Genomic DNA, 6,000 nt, shown 5'->3' on the forward strand with positions numbered 1-6,000 from the left:
TTTTTTTTCTGACTGGAATAGACTGCATGTGTTACTACATAACATAGGGTTATAGTATACTACTGAACATTAGGTGACTCTAAAATCAGATTAAGTATTTCTTCATTTTTTGCCCCACATTCCCCTACTTAATATGCAAAGCAGTTAAACAAAATTTTACTTAAAACAAATAATACAGGGGGGGGGGGAGGACTGCGCAAATGAAATTTTTATGGCCGGATTTAAGAGGATTTTCAATTTTGTTATGGGGTTGGTATTGAGTAGCAGTTGAGGGGGGGGGGTGCGCCACAACTCTATAGGCGGTTTCGGAGGAAATGGTGGTTCAGTATCAAAAACTGAAAGTGAAGGGGTCTTTTTTTTCTGGAGGAGGGGGGTACTCCTGCTATTTGCAAATACCAAAGGCATTTTACATACAAATAAGAAATAGGAAGATAAATATTTTATTCACCTAAGCTGTTTAGGAGAACCGGGAGTTAATTTCTACAGAATGCGAAAGGAAACAATGTTTATATTGGATAGAAAAAAAAGCAGGAAGAAATTTTCTTGGACTCAAACAGTAAAATATAAAAATAACCTAAAATAAACGTGCACTATGTTCGAATGCCCCCCCCCCCCCCTCACGCCGACTCTTGTTTGATGCTCGCAAAGTAGAGAAGGGAGCAAATGCACAAAAATGAAATCACAGAAAAGCAAGTACATGAGAAATCAGGGGCGGCCCCTGAAAACTACCACCTCGGAGGCTTCTTTAAAACTTCATTAGCAAGGGGAAAAAAAAAGAAAAGGAAAGGAAAGAAAATAATGCATGAGATAAATTTCCTCAGCGTTCAGCGCAGCCCTAAAATAGGTACCATAAAAAAATAAAAAATTAATAAAAACTTTTTAAAAATATAGACAATGGTTTTAAAGTAGCATATACATATTTTCTGTAAAACTTCATCAGCGAGTACAAAAAAAAAAAAAAAAAAAAGTAAACCCAGCCTTACCTGAGAAATGAGGCTGCAGAGTTTCAGAATTTTTTATGTTATCTATCTCACTCGTCTGCCTCCGCCGCTAAAAAAGTTTGTGCGATCTTTTCTTGTCGACTTTTCGCCTGAAAGAATCACCAAGGGTTGCCGGGAGAAGGACAGGAGGGGACCTTTCAGATTTGATTTGTCGCCAAATGACTATAGAGGATGTAATGAAAAGACGAAGACGCTTTTCTGACGAAAGGGCTTACTTGATACTTGTAATTTGAAGACAGGTCCTGATTACCGCATAGGCCTACCAGGCCTGGGCCTGGGGGCCCCCTCTTCCTAAGGGGCCCCAAATGACTTAAAGAATTATGTATAGCATTACAATTATACGAAAAAAACAAACAAACATTTTTTTGAAAAAAAGTGAAAAAATAATGACTTGTTAATTGGGAAAAAAATTATTATAAAATTTTTATTCATTCTTCCAGCAGCAAATTTACCATGTCCCAATTAAGAGAGGCCCAGAAGGGGATTCATAAATGCAAATGATAAATTATTTGCATAATTCTGTGATAGACAAAGGGGCCCCCAAAAATGCATTCTGACGCCCCCTCCCCTCCAAACCTGTAAATCAATCACTACATTCCTTCAGGGGGCTTCCAGATTATTGTAGGCCTAGGGCCTCGCTTTTAGTTAGTCGGGCCTTGTTTGAAGATGATTTAGTAGGTGCAGTGGCGCACACAGGAATTTTGCAAGGGGAGGGTCCATAGTTAAAAGTCCCATTTTCATATCATACCCCAATATGCCGTCAAACATATTGACTTGATTTTATTGATTCTTGAGAACAAAAACAGTAAAAAATAAATTATTGAATAAATAATTAGCACTAATTAATAAAAAAATATTAATAACAGATACTTAAATTACCAGAAAGCAAACAAATTTATGCAATGTATTTACTTTTATCATTGTTCATAAATGAAAACAGATGCCCAAATTCAAGTATAAGAAGCATCAAGTCTGAAGAACAAGAAAAATCTCATTTTAACCTGTAATTACAAAACTAAAAACATTATTATTACTCTGTTTTCATTTACAGTCACCCATAGTCTGCCTCTATAGGTTTACAAAGCATCGTAGAATAAAATTTAGTTTTCTAGTTCATTTTTCGATTTTATTTATAACTTCCTTAGTGTGTGACGGTGACATTGCTTGAATTCAGCAGTACAAAAACACATTAAACGTTCATTATACAAAGTACTATTTAAGCCTTCTCCAAAGTCGAGAAAGATCTCTCGCTTGTGCAATCCGTTACAAGAAATGTACACATTTTCAAAAAAATCTTTTAACAAGAGGATTTTTTCCCCTATTATTAGAACTGAAATTCTTGTTTTCTTTGTTTGGAAATATTTTGTGTATAAAATACATAGAATCATAATCAGTTGAAATAAGAAAAATGCAAGTGCTATGGGAGGGGTCCGGACCCCCTTGACCTGTGTGCGCCACTGAGTAGGTGTGAATTTGCATGAGAAATTCCGAGAAGCAGCTTCTATACTTCTTTTCAAGTTTTTGTGATTTTAATTTTCTACGCGTCAGATGGGATTCAGACTATTTACGCACAAGGCCGGATTACCCAATAGGCCACCCTAGACCCACCCTAGACCCGGCTTGCCTAGGGGTGCAAGCCGAAAAGGGCGCACATCACAGTGAAAAAAAAAAATTAATAAACACCTTTTTGAAAAAAAAAAAAAAAAATGTAGCGTGCTTTTACATATGAGGAAGCAAAGTTCAACTAGAATCGATTGCAACCAGCCCGTTAGGCAGAAAAAAAGCAGTTGGAGAATAGGGAAGGGGGCGTAATGATTGAGTCGAGTTCCTTTTCTGGTCAAAGCAGCTAATTTTCAATATCTTTCATTTGAACAATTATTTCTTAAAAATATAGCTTTGCCAAAGGTGTACTGGGTCCACCAAGAGGGCGTCAATCTTGACTCCCGAAAGGCGTAAAGGTTCAAGGGCGCAAAAAAAGAAAAAACGATGATGTATAATGATGTAAGTTATCGGGGTTTGCATCCAACACATTATTTTTATAAATATTTTTATTCAAATTTCACCACGAAGACCACAACAACCAACCAAACACTATTCCTTCTTGTAATGTCATCAGAAATCTCTAAGTTTTGTCTAGGGCGTAAATAGATGTTGATCCGGCCCTGTTTACGTACGAAAAAAAGCTTTGAAGACTGGGGGATGCAGTCAGAGCCTGCAGTATGCAGGAGTGCAGGCCCGTCATTTAGGGGGATTAGGGATATGCATGTATGTAGTCGGGATACCCGTTAGGGAGGGGCAAGGATAAGCCCAACAAGATGCTAGTGGTTTTTAATTGCAACTCTTCTCCAGTAAAAACCTCGGAAATTGCTTGAAATTACAGTCCCTAAAAAAACATTTTATGTTTTTTTTAATCAGATGAGGGCAGGAAAAGCGGTTATCTGCAGTGGGGTCGCTACTGGGGGGGGGGGACCACCACCCAGGTGGCACCCGTCTCGGGGTGTAGAGGAATTGCTAGTTTTTGAAAAATGTACATTTCATTTCAGAAAATTTCCCACAATATTTTTAATTATATTTTCTCTGTCAAACACAGTTGAATCATCAAGGGGAGGGAGGGTGTTGTGAGGGTAGACAACCACTGGAGGGGGGCAGATACTAAATTGGATTTAAGAATGCAGATACTTCAGTTCTGAAATTTTTTCGCAATATTTTAAATTATATTTCATTGATCAAACATAGCAGCATCACTGCGGGGGGGGGGGGGCATTTGCACCGGCTGACATCCTTTTGAGGGGGGGGGGGGTGACATCCAAAATGCATTTATGAGTATCTGAAAAATGTTGTAACTGAAATCTTAATGTATTGAAAATTATAATCAATCGATCAATCCTAATAGCATCACTGCAGGACGGGGTGGGGGCGCTTTTGTCGAGTGGGAGGAGACTAAAGGAGAGCCTTTAGAGAGTAATGTATTTTACAGTAAACCCAAATGTATTTTACAGTTTTCTGAAAAGTATAAATACTGAAATCTTAATATAATTCTTAATTAAATTTACTGTAGCAAGAGTTTAAAAAAATTTATCCCACGTTAGCAAAAAAAGAAAAAAAAAATGAATGTGGATGTGTGAACCTTTTTTGGCGGAGAAAGGGATACTATAAAGCCAGTGCACCGAATTGAAGTAAAGATCTAATTTTAAACTTTTTAAAATTAATTAAACTTGTTCTGTATGATTAGGCAGAATGGAAGTGACTGTGCACGATCTAATATTTTTGCATGTGTTGGTGAACAGAAAAAAACTTGCGAGCATTTTTTAAATTTGTTTTCTCATGTTTTCCTTCTCCTGTACGAGTAATTTATTGTTTAACCGTGTCATATTTTTTTTCCTTCCTTTATTTTACAATGATTCCTTTAAAGTTTTTTTTTTTTTTTTTTTTTAATCGCGTTTATAATTAAATATGTTCTTATACTGAATTGTGGGAAAATATTGAAGTTGTGTAACTTAAATTTCCGGAGTTGAGCTAAGAAACTAAAGTTATTGAGGAACGGCTCTACAACTGTAAATAGAGATTCTCAAATTAGACGTTATTCAATGAATGATTTTTTTTTTTTTTTGTCACGGCTTTCTAGAGAGTTGTTTTAATTGCGTTTTTAGCTTCTATTTCGAAAAATTGTCAGTCCTCTAAATTCTCTAAAGATGATCTACAAACGCGTTTTTAAGAGTTCAATTTCGTAACTTCCCTGGGGTGGGCCCCGAAACTCTTCAACCCTTAACGTTCTCTAGACCAAAGATAGTGTAGAATGCCTTTTAAGACTATAAATTAGAAACATTTCCGGGTGTGGGCCTTCGGACTTCTCCTTACCGTAACATCAGCAATGTTTGTCTAAAACTACGTTTTAAGAGCTACAGTTTCGAAAATTTTCCGGGGTAACTCCCCGAACCTCCTTTTTCTTAACATACTTGGAGATAACGTTTACGTTTTTAACGTTTCGATTTCGAAGAATGAATGTAGGAGCTCTCCCGAACCTCTTCTCCCCTAAACGTTATCGAAGCTCATCTAAAATGCATTTTTCAGACTACAAATTTAAACATTTTCCGGGGGGAGGGAACCTTCTGACTCCCCCGTCCATTATGAAATGAATATTATACTCGGGATTAGGTTTATACATTGTCAATACTTAGACTTAGTAGTGATTTCCTTTTGCTTAAGCAAAAACAAAAAAAGAACTCCAGTAGATTTCCCTGTGTTTGAGGTATGTTTGAAAAATGGCCCAAGTGTACTCCACTAAAGGCGGAACATCATTTTGTGAAAGTGTGAAGTTACAAGGGACGGCTCTCCATAGTAATGTTATAAAACTATAACTCATAGTTTGAGTAAGTATCTTCATTAGTGTATGGTGTATCCTTCATTAGTACAGGCGCAGATCCAGAGGGGCCGGTCATGGGGATCATAGAGCCCCCCGCTCCCCTAAAGCGACCAAATATTGCCTAAAACTATTTTTGGGATCTATATTTAAAACAAATCGCTCCTGAGTGCCTATTTGAGGAAAAATTTCACTTTGACCCCACCCTTTCCGGTAAAGACCCCTTTACAAACCAAAAGCAGGATCCGCCCCTGATCCTGTAGTGCACTCCGAAAAAGGTAGCCTTTTTTATCTTTTTTTTTTAAACGGAGCCAAATCAGCGATAAGCATGCCAAGTTTATTTCCAATTTATCTTTCGGACGAAATGATAGCTTTTTCGCAACTCGCAAGTCTTCTGTTCTTTCTCCTTCGGGAAAACTCTTTACGAATAGCGGATTTCTTTCTCTTTAAATTTGACTGACCGACTCCCTTCGGTTTGCCTCTTGACATCGGCTCCCCGAGGTGCGTGTGGAGTTTTTGCGAGAAAAATCCCAGAAAAGGAAAAATGAATACATACATGGCATTCACTTTACTGGACTGCTTAGTCCTCCTATGTCCCATGGGTCTAGTTTTGTGTTTAGGACAGCAGCTCTTGAGGGC

The 6,000-nt window shown here is 37.5% G+C and overlaps 1 protein-coding gene across 1 annotated transcript in view; it reads right to left on the reverse strand.

The window, feature by feature from the left end:
• Positions 1 to 1,067, reverse strand: part of LOC129222206 (mucin-2-like) — a 49,107-nt gene extending 48,040 nt beyond the window's left edge. Inside the window, exon 1 of the mRNA XM_054856677.1 lies at positions 984 to 1,067. The gene's annotated coding sequence lies outside the window, so the exon portion shown is untranslated. The remainder of the gene's footprint in view (positions 1 to 983) is intronic.
• Positions 1,068 to 6,000: the final 4,933 nt, after the last annotated feature.

This window comes from Uloborus diversus, chromosome 5 (genome assembly GCF_026930045.1).
Source record: "Uloborus diversus isolate 005 chromosome 5, Udiv.v.3.1, whole genome shotgun sequence".
Classification (NCBI taxonomy): Eukaryota; Metazoa; Arthropoda; class Arachnida; order Araneae; family Uloboridae; genus Uloborus; species Uloborus diversus.